Source organism: Lupinus angustifolius, chromosome LG04 (genome assembly GCF_001865875.1).
Source record: "Lupinus angustifolius cultivar Tanjil chromosome LG04, LupAngTanjil_v1.0, whole genome shotgun sequence".
NCBI lineage: Eukaryota > Viridiplantae > Streptophyta > Magnoliopsida > Fabales > Fabaceae > Lupinus > Lupinus angustifolius.
This window is the reverse complement of record NC_032012.1, coordinates 210,263-229,574: the sequence shown is the minus strand read 5'-3', so window position 1 is coordinate 229,574 and position 19,312 is coordinate 210,263. Positions and strand designations below refer to the sequence as shown.

The window sequence follows — 19,312 nt, the reverse complement described above, 5'->3', positions numbered from 1 at the left end:
TAATTAAAAGGGACTAATAAACAAGTGACAACATTGCTCATGAATCTTCATTTTGCTTAAAGACACAATAAATGTAGTAATATTGATCATAACCGCTTCTCAACTTGAAGCATAAATTAAGATATGGCACAATCTCGACCTTACTAAATTCCAAAATTAAATTTTAATTGATGTGTTTAAATGATAATTTTAAATTTAATCAATAAAACATTTTTAAATGATTAATTAATAAAGTTAAGAGGAAAAAATATAACATTAACTATGAAGGCCCCCACGTCTCTCAAGATGATAGAGGTAGTACTAATAACCGTCTTTTACTTCTCAACCTAGGTTAGGGGGAAGATATAGAACATGCCACTACCTTTCACTTAGACCCTTTGAAATAATATATTTGAAATATTTTTATAAATATCAAATTTGTATTATATTTAATTAAGTTCATTATTAAACTATTTATTAATTATAAAAAATAAAACATTGACTATTATTTATAAAGGATTACTAAATCCATTAATTTTTTTAAATAAAAAACGAAATGTGCAAACAAAAATAAAGAAATTAAGTGATGGTTACATGACATGTCTTAAATAGAGCAAGGAAGCAGTGACTGTTTTATGTTAATTGGTTCAACTGGTAAAATAGTGACCTGGTTATACCAATTATACAATTATATTTATAAAAAACAGTCAAAATTAGTCATACTGTCTGATTTTGATCAATTGAACCGTACTGATTATATTGGTCAGTTTCATTTAATTTTTTTTAATGAAGATGATTAATAGAGCAAGGAAGGCTAGGTGTGGAATAAGGAACTAGCAACAATAGTAGGTGTGGAACAGGGAACTAGAACACTAAATTTTGGCACAAAATTACTAGAGGAATGGATTAGCATTAGAGGTGGCAATGGAATTAGGAGTAGTGGTATGAACATGGGAAACAACAAAATGCAAAGGGAAAGAAGAATCACTAAGAATAACAATGGGAGAAGTTAAGTTATAGGTATTAGATGAATGAGTTGACATAGAGAAGAACTAAACTTGGTCATAAAGAGAGAAATTGGAGCATATAGAAAGGAATACTCATTGAAAATAACATTTTTAGAGATTATGAGTTTCCCTTCTTATGCTAAACATTTGTATCCTTTATGAGAGGTGGAATATTACAGGAAAGTGTACTCAAAGGATCTAAACTCTAAAGGAAAGATAAACATGAGTTAAGTTGAGTTTTAACAACTTTAATAAAATGTTGAAACATAGACAAAGTGTCTGATTTTTGTTTAGTAAGAAAATCCAAGTATAATAGTTCAAAAGGAATAGATTACACCATATTAGAAGCATTGACATAAAGTCTATGTGATTTACCAAGACAACAAGTAGAATTGTAATCTAAGACAATTTTATTGATATGATGAAGGTTACAATTGTCTATTACATGAGTGATAACCTTCTCATAAGCATGTTCAAGACCATAATGCCAAAGAAAGTATGAACATTTGGTAGATATACCACTAGAACTTATAGGAACAATTTAGAGCAATATAAAATAGATGCATTGATGACTATCGCGACCTAGTTTTCCTACACTTGGTCTTGATCTAACTTTTGACACACTTTTAAAAATTCGAAGTTAGTTATAAGATTCAGAAGTACTAATGGTCCCTTGTGTATAGAAGGAGGAGAGAATATAGAGAGATAAAATTGAAAGTATTTGCTTGGCTATAACCTCTTAGAATAAAAAATAAAGAATAATAGGGTTCGAAAATAGAGTCTTCTAAGAAAAAGAAATAAAAGAACAATGAGAAAATTACTCATTACTTCTATAAGAAGAAATGACACATGAAGAAAGTGTTCTAAGTATGCTACATAACGTGTAAAGAAAGGTAAGTTTCTATATCTAGTTTATTTTGAAATTAATTTAGCTTTTGTACCTAGTAATACTTGGTGGTGGATTTTGGTTCTAGTACTCATATAAATATCACTATGGCGGATTTCATATGGAGTCATCAACCAAATGATGATGAAAAACTCATCTTGTGGGTCATAAAAAACCATGTGGTACAAAGCTTAATATACATGATAAATGTATGATTTTTCAGGAAGTTGAGTTTAGGAAGAAAGAGAACATAAAAAATATTTTCTTTGAGGAAGAACTTGTTATTAATAGTGACCAAATCCGCGTACCTATTACTGTTCAAGAATCAACTCTAGTAATAGAAAATAATGTGAAGGCTACTATTCTTGAAATATTTCAGAACAAGGTAATAATAAGGTTTTCTCAAGTACTTATAGAGTAACCTCACCAACCTCAAGAAGTAGAGGTTTCATTAAGGAGATTCACTTGAGAGAGGATAAATGAATTTCCTAATGATTATATTGTATTTATTCAAGAACAAGACGACGATATCAGTTTAACAGAGGATGATCCAATCGACTTTTGTTAGACAATGCATAGTTCTCCAAAGTGGATTGATGTCATGTAAGATGAGATGAAGTCTATGTATGATAATAGCGTTTGATATCTTGTCGAATTACCATAAGGCGTGAAACCTATTGGTTGTAAATGAATATTTAAAACCAATAAATATTCAAAGGGTAATAAGCCATAAAGTGCCAACAATGATATGGGACTTTTCATGAAAACAAGAAATGACATTGAAAGAAATGAGATGCAAAATAATTATCTACGATCTATAGTAGGAAGTCTAATATGCGCTTAGGTTTACACTCGTCCCAATATTGCATTGCTCGTGGGAGTGTTAAGAATATATTTAAGTAACATTGAAATGCATCATTTGAACGCAGACAATTGTGTGATGTGTGACTTGAATTGAATAAATGTATACATGCTCACTTATTGGACGTTTAATAGTTTAGAGATCATTGGATACTCAGACTTTGATTTTGAAGGATATTTTTATGTTAGTTTGATACCTATGGAATTTCATGAGCATGTTGTTTATATGAGTTTTGTTCCTTATGATACCTTAATTTAGTGGGAGTCTATATGTTATATAGTTTACTTTGGTCATCTAAGGACATTTTTCTGCAGAATAAAATTTACGATTTATGTAAATTTTGTATGTAACTATTATGTTACAAGTAAAGATTCTAGATTAATCTCACTAAAGACTAAAAAATGACCATTTAGAAATAGACATGTTTGAGATCATATTGCATGAAAACTTCACGCTACTCATCCATATTTGATCTATGTCACCGAGTATATTAATATGGTAATCATCGTGGTTGAATCATTCTTGATTATGATGAAGGTGATGGTGCTTCTATAGTTGAAATAAAAGATGAACCATATTGTATTAAAGTAAAGTCTAAATATAAATAGCAAGCGGATGCAAACTTAAGAAATATGTGATATAAATGTTTTATACAAAATATGAAACCCAAGTGAGAGATTGTTAGAAATTAATGATTTCTAATTACATTTGGGCGTCGTATACTTAATACAATTATATCATCTATTTATTTAAGGGATAGAAAATAAGTTATCTAATCTTGATAACCCAGATTTGACTTGGAAACTATATAAGCTTAATGAGTAAATACGTATGTTGGCCTATAGGAAATAATAAGAACCATATTTATTAACACCGAATCACAAGGGGATAATGATGTATATGGTTTCAAATATACCAAATCATAAATCCATTTTCACATCTCCCCACTAAAAAGAAAACGAAAAGTCCGATCAATAATTTACGATTTGGTGCAGAAAAACTATTATACAACCAACACTTTTAAGGGACACCAAAAGAAAAGGTCTAAAAATATAATTCCAATATGTGATTGTATTGTTGTTTTATTATATGTGAGAATTATGGAGTTCAAAATCTTTAGAAAATTAGTATTTCACCAATTATAAAACTATTTTCTTTTTTTCAAAGGAAACAATGTGTAGATTATTTTTGGCAAAACAAGGAGCTATTATGAATATTAATTCGGCTATTCTGGTGTCTCCACAGCTGGGTTGGAAGCTTGCCTCAAGGCTAGTGCTTAATTTAGGCATATCCTTTTTTTAGAATCTACTTTTTCTTTTAGCTTGAATAATGCACCCAAAAAACTTCTGATAAAAAAAAGTGCTTCAAAATAAAGTTAAATAAAAAATGGTTTCATAGTTTGATATTTTTTCCTAATTGAAAAGCTTTTTTAAGCTAAAAACAATTTTATAGGTTTTCTAACTTAAATAATTAACAAAATTTTAAAAATAGAAAACAAATTCTTTAAAGAGAATTAAAAAATATTTGGTATTAATTCATTCATAAAAAATACATAAATCATCGTCTTCATAAAAACAAAAAATTATGGATACCCTTTTTTATAACTCTTGTTGTCCTATTCCATTTTGTGGTATTTTGATTTCTTAACATAAAAGGATGAGCAGAGTCTGAAATGGGTTTTGCTTTTACTTGATTTGAACAAAAAGGACAATTTCTTAAGGTTGAAGTATGAAAGTGACATATTAAATTGTTTGGAACATAGCTGATTAAAGTGTGACAGGGAAAAAGTAATATGCAATGGCAACTAGTGTGTTCTAAACTTCGAATAGGGTTCCAACTAAAAATAAGTTAATTTTCTAGCTTCCTTTCTTGATTTTAAGCTCTTTTTATAGTTGATTTTAAGCTCTTTTTATAGTTGATTTTTCTCAATACACATGATATTCATTTACCAACTGCACCTCAATTGTGAAAGGTATAATTCCACTACTTTATTAAAAAATGGCCAATTGAACAATCTAATCATAAGCTTTCTTATGCATATAATATAAATGAGAAAATTGTATGTGGGCGGAAAACATTCGGGTTATTTGTAATATAAACACTTGATGTATTATGCATGTGTTAATAGTGATAGAATTTTGAATCAAAATAATTGTAATAAAAATAATATAATGATAATATAAAAAATGATGTTGACAATATCTAGATATTAAATTAGAGAAAACAATATATGTACTGTAAAAGTTTGTATATTGTCATATATTTTGAACACCTAATTTCCTTCATCCTATTTTTACACATTTAAAAAAATTGAAAAGGACATTATAGATTATTTTGTGTTTTTTAAAATCAAATAATTATTTTTACTAATAAAAATTTACCGAGACTAGGAGTTTCATAAATATTTTTTAAGATGTCATTAATCAAATTTATATTCTTTGACTATAAATAGTTGGAGGAAACAAAAACCAGATCATTATATCTCCAAACAAACTAATAAGGCGTTGGTGTGCAAGACCTTATTGGATCCCAAGGTCGAAAGTTTGATTCTTATGAGTGACATTTGTTGGGAAGAACAACCACAAACCCTAAAAGGATTAGTTCCTTACTCAAAAAGGTGGAGGGAGTCCATTGATAGTACCCAAAAAATCAATAAGGAAAATATCGATTTTAGTGTAAATTTGTCCATTTTGAACGGTTAGTTTTTGAAATTATGTACCGTAAGTCAATATGGAATTTCGTGTCTCGTCACATCTATGTATCTCTAAGAGCAAATTATCCAAATATGTGGTGTCTCATTATTGTCTTCGCCCCTCAAACCAAAGAACACATGTCAAACTATTGTTCCTCTACCGCGTCCTCACATTTAATAAAAGTTATATATTTAATATTTTCTTTTTAATAATTAAATAATAATAATAATTAAATAATAATAATAATAATAAATGAATACTTTAATAAAGTTAATTAAAAATAATAAAAATCAGATATTTATAAAAACAATATTTCAAATATATTATTTTAAAGGGTCTGAGCAAAAGTCATGACTCATACCTTATCTTTCTTCCCAATCAATGTTTAGAAGCAACAACGATCATGAGTAATGATTCATAGTCAATATTGTCTTTTTTCCCTTAACCCTATTAATTAATCATTTAAAAAATTGTATTGATTAAATTTAAAATTACTCTTTAATTGCATCAATTAAAATTTAATTTGAGAATTTAATAGCAACATCAAAACTTTTTCGTATCTTAATTTTGGTTCCAGTTGAGAAGTTGTCGTGATCAATAATACTACCTATATTATCTTGGGAAGGAAAAAGATGTTTCACATGCAATATTGTCTATTATTTATTAATTCTCTTTCAATTAATAAAATAATTTCTTTAATAAAAAATAAATATTAAAGTATATTTTTGGAATTAAATTGTTATTAAAAATTAGTATGAGGATTTAATAGTAACATTAGAGTTCATGTCATATAGGTTGAGAATCTATCATAGCCAAAAGTAATACATTTGCTATCTCTAGAATCATAAAAACAATTCACCACCAACATTATATTTTTGTATTAATTCTCGTGTTAATTATTTTAAATAATTCTTTTTTATAAAAGGTAATATTACTAAACGTAGTATTGTCTATTTCATTTTTATTGGAGTTAAGAAGTGGTCCAATTTCTAGTATTGTCTCTCTCATCTTTTGAACTAGGGAGGTCTATGATCTCCTTATTTTTTTAAGCCTTAATTAATAAAAATAAATTAAACTATTAATCAATTATCAATCAATCGAGAACTATGTAGTTTTTATTTTTAATCGCACTTAGAGATACATTGTAATAGGATAAACTCTTTCGAGACACCCTAATTAAAAAAATATTTTTTTAATAATAAAATGTTTAATTGAACAACTTTAAATATAAAGTTTTAGGTAATTAGCGAGAGTACTCTTTTAATATGGACACACAGAGCATTAATAACATTCATCGATCCATAAATTAAACTTGGGAGTTCGTTGATCTTTTTTTCAAATTGGACATAAAGAGAATTTTCTAAGTTTTGTCTGTAAATATTTTTGTGATAGATGATGTACTGATTATATATGAATGTTTATAATGACAGTATATATATTACATTTTATTAAGTTATGGTTTACGTAAATATTAAAATATTCAATCAGTTTTTATTAATCATCATCGATAGTGAAATAGTGTGTGTGTATATATATATAACTCAAGTAGGTTCATTTTATTCTATGTTTTTGTTCTGACTAAGATGGCAAAATCTGTAACCCACAGTGTTGAATCTCTGTTCTCTACTCCTCACAGAGACTTTCTTATTCGTAACAATGATCATCAGGTAACTTTTTTCTTTTCCTTTTTAATTTTTCATGGTTTCTGTTTTTTGTTTTATTTAGCATAAATTACTTCATTTGTTACGGTATAATGTGCTCAACCCATTTTGTCAAATGTTCATAAACTTGCATTTATTATGGTATGATTCGTTTGTGTTAAAATTGTAATTGCATTGATCTCATTCATTCTGCTATGCTCTTTCTGTTTAGAATGTTTCACTCTAGTGTCAAAATTGTAATTGCAATTCATCAATTTAACTTCAAGGCCTATGCTTTGTAACTCTAGAGTTATAACTTGAGGTCTTGTTTGTTTAACCTTGAACACCTCAGTTCTGACATGAGACCTCTCATGCTCATGAATATACTGAGTGTGCCCATAAATGACTATTTGTGCATAAAGTCATGGGTTCGAGTCGCAGGTGTCAGGACTGGGGTGTTACGTAATCGTTTTCAGAAAGTAACAATGATAATTATGATAAAACTTCAACGTATGTTATTCAGCTTTTTGGTGAAGCTATATTATTCAGCATATCAAAAATATCACTTTTGCCTAACTTACACATCACAGGTTAAGATTGATAGCTTGAAGGGAAAGAATTTAGGTATATATTTTTCGGCATCATGGTGTGGTCCTTGCCGAGAGTTTACCCCTATTTTGGTGGAGGTGTACAATGAACTTGCTCCAAAAGATGAGTTTGAGGTCATTTTTGTGACAGCTGATAAAGATTTTGAATCCTATAATGCATACTTCTCCAAGATGCCATGGCTTGCTATCCCATTTTCTGATTCAGATACGCGCAAACGCCTTAATGAATTGTTTGATGTAGTGGGAATTCCCAAGCTCGTAATACTTAACGAAGTTGGGAGAGTTGTTCTTAATGATCTCGGAACTCTAGTTATCATGAAATATAGAGCTGAAGGATATCCTTTTACATCAGCAAGGATCTAAGAGTTGAAGGATCAAGACAATGAAGCTAAGAAAAACCAGACATTGACATCTATCTTGACCTCTCCTTCGCGAGATTTCGTTATATCTTCCGATGGGAAGAAAGTAAGCTAGTAACTTTCTATGTATAAGATAGCACTTTCCTTTAGTTAAATTCTATCTAAATCTGAGTTTTCCCTTTATGTACATGCAGATACCGGTCTCCGATCTTGAGGGGAAGACAATTGGTCTGTATTTCATATATATTCATGAAAAACCATGCATTAACTTTACTCCAAAGCTTGTAGAGATTTATGAGAAGTTGAAGGCAGAGGGGGAGGAATTTGAGGTTGTGATGATATGCAGAGAAGATGGTTATGAAGGTGAAGAAGAAGAGTCATTCAAGGAATTGTTACGAAGTTTACCTTGGTTATCACTGCCTTTCAAGGACCGGAGTTGTGAGAAGTTGCCTCGGTATTTCGAGGCTTCAGCCATTCCCACATTGGTTATTATTGGGCCAGATGGGAAAACTCTTCATTCTAATGTTGTTGAGTTTATTGAGGAGCATGGAATTGCTGCATGCCCTTTCACTCCAGAAAAGTTTGATGAGCTTATTGACATACAAAAGGCCAAGGATGCATCTCAAACCCTTGAGTCGATTTTGGTTTCCGGAGATCGAGATTTTGTCATTGGAAAAGATGGGGTGAAGGTAAATTTTTTGAACAAATTAGCAATAGATTCCTTTGAGTACAATGCTTCATTCTTTCTTTGATGTGATATTAACAAGTTCACATTTATTTCATATCAGATTAGAGTCTCTGAATTAGTAGGGAAGAACATCCTCCTCTACTTATCGGCTCTATGGTGTTCTGACCGTACTGATTTCCTTCCAAAACTCATCGAATTATATCACAAGGTTAAGGCAAAGGACAATGCATTTGAAATCATTTTCGTCTCAGAGGACGACGATCAAGCCTCCTTTGATGAACACTTTGCAGAAATGCCGTGGTTGGCACTTCCCTACGGCGACTCAAGGAAGGCCATCCTGAATCACAAATTAAAGTTATTTGGCGCCCCTGAGCTTATGGCCATTGGACCAAATGGCAATACTGTCACAACAAAAGTGCTAAAATTGCTTTGGGAATATGGGGTAGATGTTTATCCTTTCACTAAGGAGAGAGTTGAAGAAATAGAGGCCGAATATGAAGAGATTGCAAAGGGGTGGCCTGAGAAGCTGACACATGAAAAACATGAGCATGAGCTTGAGTTGTGTCGCCGTACGATTTATATATGTGATGGTTGTGACGTCGAGGGAAATATATGGTCATACTACTGTGATGAGTGTGATTTTGATCTTCATCCAAAATGTGCACTAGAGAAGGGGAAAGGAAGCAAAGATGATGCTAAGGAAGAAAAGAAGTCCAAAGATGAATGGGTTTGTGATGGTGAAGTCTGCTTTAAAGCCTAAAATCTATGGTTATATTTTGGTGATTGATGCATCATCTTCTTATGTATTGTAAGTTGTGAGTTATGTATAATAATTTGAATATTGAATGTGTGATATGAATGGTGATCTTCAATATATATGGTGAACATGTGTTGTGTGCTAATAGTTTTAATATTATGATTACATTATATTAACAAGTCTTAGGATTTGAATGAGAAGAATTTTATAAGCTATACACTAAAATAAATATGTAGATTGTGAGAGGGATAATATATGATGCAATAAAACATATTGTGATGCTAGCAAATATTTTCCCCCTTTTCTAAATGGGTGAATTAGATTGATTAATTTCATTTTCATATGATTCTTCCATGCACACAAGGAGAAAAATTCAAGGTTTCAGCATCTAATTGAATACCTATCATTAGTAATATATGCATTTTTGTAGTGTTGTTAAGGATATTGTGATGTGATTAGGATTACTTAGAATGTCCCAAAGCTTTTGAAAATCCATTTCACAATCCAACACAATGAAACTTAAGGATAATAATGTAAATATTAATGTTAGTATAAAAAATTATACACATTCATTACATCATCCACCATTCATTTATATTACTTTTTTTAAAGAATTAATGAAGATTAGATATGAATGGTAGGTGATGAAGTAACAATATATAAAATTCATACATTGTCATTGCATATATTTCTCTCTCAAAGAATAATATTTCTACACGACCTATTGGACAAGGAAAAATTTCAATATTCTCTTCAAAACTCTCACCCTCTTTAGTATCTATGACACATTCATCTCCCCTATCTTTAATATCACTTCGGATAACTCTCCAACTCAATCTAGTTTATTTTTTCATCTTAAAAATGTCGTATTTGTTTTTTATAAATCAATTTTCTTCCATTGCTTCTTCCGTAGGCACATAATTCAACACTAAATAACAAAAAAGTGAGGTGAAGAGATATTTTCCATTGGATTTGGTGCTTCCATGATTTGATTAAATAGATTCCATAATTTAATTTTGAAGCAGAGGATTCCTTCCATGATTGTGTCGAGTAATAAAAATTGTTCTGAAGTATAAAAACTGAAATATCTCTTTGATTATGTTTAATTAATTATTCTTAAACACTATTTGATTTAATTTAACTATGAAATGAGATTAAGATTGAATAACCTAATAAACAGAAAATAAATCAAAAGATAAATGAGATGTAATTAAGATAAGCAGAATATTTTCGTGATAACCGCTTGACTTTAATGAATATTTGTTATCACAATCCTACCATGAAATTGTGGGGATGATCCACCAAATTGGTAGTCGTGTTCTCTCTCAAGACTATATTTACTCTCATGGTATATGATTTAATTGGATCCATTACTTGGTGCTACACCCTAATTTTTCGTGACATATTTTTTTTTGGAGTTATTACTGTGTTTTTTGAAGGTAAAACGTAAAAAAAACTTTATTTTAAATGATAATTTTGGATTTGGGAGTCAATTATCTAGGAAATGTATTAGTACTTTGTTTATTTATTCTAGACGGTAACCTTACTATACATTTTGGCTTATTTAAATATTTATTATTAAGATGAAAAGTATTTTTTATTTTTTGATGTGTCTGACAATATATGATCTTGCCTAAGAAAATTAAGATTACGTAGTTCTTAATATAAAAATATTTGTCGTTGGGTATGTTTTAATTATTTTTGAGGAAGACGTGGCGTAGCGTGACCGTCCAAATGATAAGTTAAAGACAAGAAATAAATATTTGTAAATTTTCCTCCATCCTTGTTGTATTTATTATTTTTTACATTTTATAATTAATTAATAAGATATTTATTTTTTATATTTAGGAAGAGGAGAACATAGTGAGATTGTCCAAATGATGATTTGAGAAATGGAGGCAAATATATGCAACATTTCCTTCATCCTTATTTTGATAAATATTTTTTTACATTATCAAGAAAATAGTTATTATTATAATTCATGAAAAAAAATTATTTATCAATTTTATAAGAGGTTAGTTAAAAAAGTAAGGATATTCCCTCAAACATATAGTTCTATCACTATTGATCATTAGCATGTATAAAGTAATTAGCTTATTATTACCGACATGTATAAATCAAATCATTATCAAGTACCAATAAATTTGGCATAATTACTATTAATAGATTATGCATATTAAAAAGCTACTATTTTTCCTTTGCACATTTAATTAATATGATATATCTATTAACTATGTATAAGCAAATAACAAATAATGTTTCATTTGCTTTTGGATGTGCATGTGTTGTAAGCACAATTAATATTTTTTTGCCCATTCTATCTTTCACTTTAGCATAAAACACTTGTCACACTAACTCTCTTCACCTTCCATGTTTTTTTTATAAGAAAACAACACTTATGATGTGTCAACAGTAAGAATTAGTCCACATATTTGGTTCAATTGGTATATATTTGATTCTCATTAAGCAAAGTTTCAAGTTTGAGTCTTATGAATAGAAAAAGTGCCGCTGGGAGAGTTAGTCACATATACATGTGAATATTCCCGGCTCGGATAAGATTACATCCGGTACGATGATACATGTGAGAAACCAAAAAATAAAAGTAAGAATTAAATATTAAGCAAAATACATTAAGAATTAAATATAACTAACTCCCTTCACCTTCCAAGTTTTTGTATTATAAATCATTATTAAGCAAATTAAAGCACTTATCTTGTTTATAAATTGAATTTTTTTTACCTCATTAATTTTATCATATTTAGTATTTTCTCCCAAATTTCTCTATTTCTCCTATGTGATACCTCACACTTTCGAAGAGATAAATTTATAAAATCAACCGTAAAAAATGTGTACAACTTTTTAATGCACTCTCAATGTGCTTAAATATACATTAACAAGTCAAAATACAACTCTTTGATGAATTTGACACACATAGATAAAAATGAATGAATAAGATTCACAAAAGGAAATCTTAGCAACTCTCAAGATATCAAAATAAACACTTTTCAAGGATGCTAAAAAAACTCACTTTTTTCACATGAAAGATTTTCTCTTTTCTCAAAAATCACTCTTGAAAACGTGTATCACTTTTGCATCAAATTTCTGAGTATAAAATTTATTGTTCTTGTTTTTTGAGCTACTTTGCATATGAGAAAGGATGATAAAATATCATTTAGTTTCAAACATTTCTATTAGGGATAATCGATTAAATTGTAACTTAATTGATTAACGTTTATTTAAAATGTCCAATATTCCAACATAGAAACAGACTTAATCAATTAATCATGTCCTTAACCGATTAACGAGTTTTCTATTTACAAAAACTTAGTCAATTAGATAAAGTCTTAATCGATTAACGATTTTCTGAAAAAACTTAGTTGATTTTCTGAAAAAACTTAGTTGATTTTGCTTGAACTTCTAACATGAATAATATATACATGAGCATGACTTTGAAAAGGATATAAATATTAGTGCTGAGAATCATGTATTCATGCTAAAATATTTTCGAAGTCATGTTATATATGAAAAATCTCTTTTATGTAAAATGCTCATATTATGTGAGATTTATCAAATGGTTTACCCAACCTAGACTATACCCATTAAAAAGCATCTTTGGACCTAAAACATTACTCTTAGTCTTCATGATCCTTTCTTGAAGCTTGAATATGAGTCTTTGTGTTGTCGTTGATGTGTTCATTGTCTTCAAGCTTTAGTCTTTGTCTTCGTCAAATCATATTCTTGCATACTTGCATTCACAATAATTAGGTCACTTTTTCTATGATTCGTCTCTTTTACATTGGGTATACTCTATGTAACACCTCAGTCCTGACATACGACCTCTCAGACATATGAATATAATGAGTGTGTCACCCACAAGCATAAATATCTCCTGCAGTATTTTATTTCCCACCAAGGGGAGCCTTCCGCGACTCGAACTCGTGACCTCAGATATAATTAGTCACTTAACCCATGAGTTTCTACTATTAAGCTCATGAGGTCGCACAGGGCTGAGGTGTTACAAGCAACTTCAAGGAATGGTGCAATTCTCCTATTGATATAGAACACTTCATTTTGTTTTGATACTACTAAGGGTATCCCTCACATTTTTAGATAAGAAACTAATCGCTTTCAGAACTTCCTTTTGTTTAAATAGTTTCTTTTGTCATTTTTCACTTTCATCCAAAAAAAATCTCTAAACAAGCTACAGGGTTTGCATAGGGATAAAGTCAAATTTCACCTTCATTGTTTCTAATGGTGTATGAATATCAAATAATTTAAGAAATATTTTTTTAAATACATCAAAGAGGAGAATAATTTCATAATCAAATTTTATATACAAATTTATAAATGATCAATTTATCATAATCAATATATAAATAATTAATTATTTAAGAAGAAATTATACCAACACTCATTAGTATTTAACTTATTTACACTTATTACTTTTTTTTTTGTTTAAATGATTATAATTATTTCTCCTATTTCATTATGGACTCAAAAACTAAATATTTTGTAGAGATGTAAAACTTACTCTAAAAAGATATTCAATATGGACTCAAAAACTAACCATAAGAAGATCCTGCCTGCAAAGTGGTCACGGCCTGAACATTAAAATAGTGCATATAATTACTTTGCAGTAGCAGCAGCAAATTTGTCTCCATATGCTATTACTGACATCTTTTTTCATTTTTTCCTATTCATTTCTTTTCTATTTTCGTAATTGGGTGATCAATATTTTTAAACAAGTTTAATTAAATATTCTAACATCCATACTTATATATTAGACACATATTCTTTCTGTTACAGGATTCTCCAATATACGAAAACAATGGAAAAAATAATCTTTTTTAATTTTTACATTTATTTTATTGTAAAATAAATTAAAATATAGATCATTATATATTTTTGTGTCATGTGTTATTGTCTTCGTCCAGTAGGGGTGTTCAAATCTAGATCGGTCCAAAAATAGACTGAAACTGTAAAAATTGAATGTGTTTGGATCGTGTTGAATTTATTTTTTAAAGACCAATTGGTCCGGTCCGGTCCGGATTTTGGTTTCACCTCTTGGATCCAGACTGGACCGAATTAGTATGAGAAGTTAAGTGTGTAATACTTTTAGTTGTCTTCCAAACTTAATCTTAAGTCTCAACTCTAAAATTTACCTATATTTTATTTGTTATATTCTATAATATATATATATATATATATACATGTTGCTATGTTTTAAATTATATATTATATTTGATACACTTTTTTTAAAACTTAAATCAATCTCACAACAAAACGAAGATGATTCAAATGTTGATTTTGGTTATGTATTTTATTATCAATTTTATTGATGTGAAAGTATTATTGTTATTAATTATCAATGAAACACTCTAAATGTCAAAATTATGTTGTAAATGCTCATATTGTTGTTATTGATATCTTCTGTTTTGTTGTCTTGTTATGTTGTAAACACTCTAAGTATTATTGTTGTTATTTATATAAAAAAATTGATCCAAATCGAGTCGAAACCGCATATAATATTCGGATTGGATCGAGCATATTAATATAAACATATCAGATTAGACCAGACCGCAATTAATTAAGTATTTGAATCAGATCATTTTTCCCTTAAACCTGGTCCAAATGGAATGCGAACACCCCTTTCATGATTTATCACTATATCTATATCTATATCTATACTATATATAAAGCCAAAACTTGAAATAACTTCCCTCATGGTGTAATTTTCATTTCCTATTTTGCCCTTCACATTATTTAATTTTTACAAAAAAACTATATAATCCTAAGCAACCACCACCAATACATTAATTAACCACATATCTCACTTTAAATTAAACATTATCATAAACACAAAAAATATAATATAAAGTACACCGAACACACCAAACACACTAGTATTAATAATAGGGATTGATAAATTAATTGTGTAATTTATCCTAATAATAATTTATATTTTCAATGTACATCTTATTATCTCTCTAAATTAAATTTATCATTATCATCTGTAATAAATTTGTAAATTTTATATTTAAGTTTTTTAATCTATATAACCTTTATTTATAAAACTATTCATTTATAATATTAGATTCATTAAAGAGTATTTATACATTGATAGTATAAAGATTTATACACAGTCAGTGCATTATCTACTATTCATTTGAATTATTTTTTCTGAAAAGTAAATGATGATTGAAAATAAATGGTGGATGATACAGTGACAGTGTAAAAAACATTTTTTCAATGTGGGTTAATATAGATAAAAGTTTAAAATCTATGCAATGTCGATGTAAAGTTTTTTATATTGTCAACACATCATCTACTATTGATTTGTATTATTTTTGTTTAAGAGTCAATAATAATTAACATATAAATAATGGATGATTTGTTTATATTATAAAAACACTTATCCTGTCAGTGTACGCATTAGATAAATTAGATCCTGCAAATTTCCTAAAATTTTGCACTCTGATTTTTCTGGTTCAAAAATCAGTATATTAATGCAAAGAAACCCTAAAGTCAATTAATGTGTTTAACTTATCTAGGGTGGGTAACAACTAGACTAGCCACACCCAACGCCGTGTAGATGAGTATTGCAATACCCAATAACAAACCCATTATTCATATTTGTGTGATATGTTATTTACTTAATGCTCTCTTTAAAAAGAAAATGAGAAAAGGGAAATAGATAAATAAAAATAGTGTGAAGAAAGAAAGAGACAAAAATAAAATGATTTTTATTTATTTATTGATGTAAGAAGAAAAAAGAAGAGAAATAAATATTGTATTCTCACTTTAACTAGTTGATTGGATAAAAAAGAATAAGATAGAAATGATATTATTTTTAAGGACAAAAATATTATCAAAATAAATATAATATGAAAAGTTTAGATTTTCAGTTAATAAAATAATATATTTAAATATTATGATATATATTGTTAGTTTTTAATTACTAATTAACAATTATATGAATGGTTATTACGAATGAAATAGAATATAATAGAAAACAAGTAACAAAGATACTTGAAGTGTGTGTCCTTCGTGAGGGAAATAATTTTCAGAGGATTTTTTGAACATTTTATATAAAATTAATCTCTTTTGTACTCTTTCTTCTCATAAGTGCTTTTATAGAATGGTTGCACTTTTTTAGTTTCTTTCTCTCTTGAAAATACATCTTTTATCCACAAATTATGTTACTCAAACTATTATTTATTATAGTTGGTCAAAAATATTTAATTATTAAAATTTTAATTTAAATATATTTTTTTAATCGCTCATAACAAGTGATACATGGAGAGTGACACCTTTAAATATTTGTCTCAATTCAACTTTATCCTATCTAGAAGTTATAACCAAGAGAACAAAACTTATAATGAGTGAGTAAGGGTGTAAAAGTTTGGTTCGTTTCTTAGTGTATTTTAGCGACCAAACTGAACACAAGCACATGGTTCAGTTTCGCTCAATTAACCACAAATTTAATTATAGAAACCGAACTGCTCTTAAATTGTTCGGTTCGATTCTAAGGGTTTTCCTATTATTTTTTTATAAAAATCTTGCATCAATTGAAAGTCTAAAATATATTATAAGAGATATTATTTGTCCATAAAAAGAAAAATATTATTACTATTATTATAAAAAATTATGAATCATATATATATAAGTAAAAAAATTGAAACTCATAATTATTTGTTAGTAACATATGTAACAATTATATAGTTTAAGGAGAAAAAATTGAATTATCACATATATAATAATACAATTCAAAATTAGTAACATATATCTATTAGATGCATATATAACAATACAATTTATGATTAGTAAAATATATAATAGTTACAAATATAATTTTACATTTCACAATTAGTAACACATATAACAATATATGGTATATGTTATTTTCAAACTCAATACTATAAAAGATGGAAGATATATTTCAAATTATCAAGACACGAAACAATTTAGTAAGTAATAACATATATAATACTAACATAATAACATTTTATTAACATATATAATACTACAATTCACATGAAATTGATCATTTAAACTACAAAATTAGTTGAAGAATTTAAACAACAATAAAACATCATTCCCTAACATCTATATCTTTAATATGCAGTTCGGTCCCAACAGTTCCAAAATTTATAAAACCACAAACTGAACATAAACGATTTCTTAAAAAATACCCAAACTGAACTGTAAAACCAAACCGAACCATATTTTACAGTTAGTTTGATTTGGTTCCATCAGTTATTGTTTTAGCCAGAACCACTTACACCCTAGTGAATATATACTAATGCATGACAATGGTATATACATTAACAGAACTAAGAACTAAGACTTTATGTATTTATATTAATAAACAATACAAATTAAACTTATCTTCTCTTTTCAATATTCACCATGCCAGAATAGCAAAATAACAGCACTTAAAATTGTCATTTAACAATATTTTTATGGCGCTTTCTATATGAGCACAGTAGTACATAAGGTTAAATTCAACAACACTTTTTGTAGTGCTGTAGAAAGTAGACATTTAACAACGTTCACTGAAGCAAACGCTGTTAAATGTCTACTTTCTAAATAAGACAATATTTAACAGTGATATCTTTAACAGTGCTTTCTTCAATAAGCGTTGTTAAAGATAACACTTTTAACCGTGTTTATTGAAAAAGTGTTGTTAAATATATGAAGTATGACTTTTAACAGCGTTTGCTTCAATAAGCGCTGTTAAAGATAACACAACTAACAACACTTTCTTCAATAAGCGATATTAAAGATAACACATTTAACAATGCTTATTGAAGAAGTGCTCGTAAATATATGAAATATGTCATTTAACAGTGTTTGCTTCAATAGATGTTAACGATAACAAAAGATAACACATTTAACAACGTTTTCTTCGATAAATGTTATTAATTCTCTTCCGCATTATATTTAACAGTATTCAAAACAGACAGAAGCGTTGTTAAATATCAATTATGGTGTAGTGATTTTTGGTACTACCAATTAAAAAAATTCACCCTTTTAGGTAAGGAACTAATCCATTTTCAGGTGCATGATTGTCTTTCCCAACAAGTATCGCTCACGGGAATCAAACTCATGACCTTTTGATCATCATGAGATCTAACATAATCTTAGACAACTAAATCATCATCTTCTTCATAAAAGAATCCTTCTTTTTGAATTTGAAGTTGGGATATATTATATTTGCCATAATTCCATTCAATTTAATTTGCGTTGATAATTATAACAGTCAAGTATGGTGAACCCGAAAAAGTTAATATTTATTGGTTTAATTTCATATAAATGTTAAATAAATATGAAATAATTTAATAAAATAAATGCAAAGTCTCAAATCTAAAACTAAAGTAAAATAGGATTAGGACTATAACAAAAAAAGGCATTACCTTTTATTTTAATTTAATATAAATGTTAAATAAATATGAAATAATTTAATAAAGAAATGCAAAATCCCAAATCTACAACTAAAGTAAACAGGATCATGACTATAATAAAGAAATTCATTACCTTTTGTTTGGTAATTGGTATGGTACATTTAGGAAAGAGAGAAGAGAAAGAAAAAAAGTTAAAAGAGATTTGGTTGGTAAGAGAGAATGGATTATATCTACTTTCTAAAACAACATGTCACTTAATTGTCATTTGTTATAATTGGTTGAAAAAATATATTAAAGTTAAAAATTTAATAATTAAGTATTTTTCTGACAAATCATAATAAACAATACGTAGAGTAATACGAATTGTGTGACAGAAAACATGTTTAGGATCGAGTATTACTTGCTTATGAAACTAGCCAAATCTAAAGC

The 19,312-nt window shown here is 28.2% G+C and overlaps 1 pseudogene; it reads left to right on the top strand.

Moving 5' to 3' along the window:
• On the top strand, positions 6,984 to 9,605 carry LOC109344938 (annotated as a pseudogene).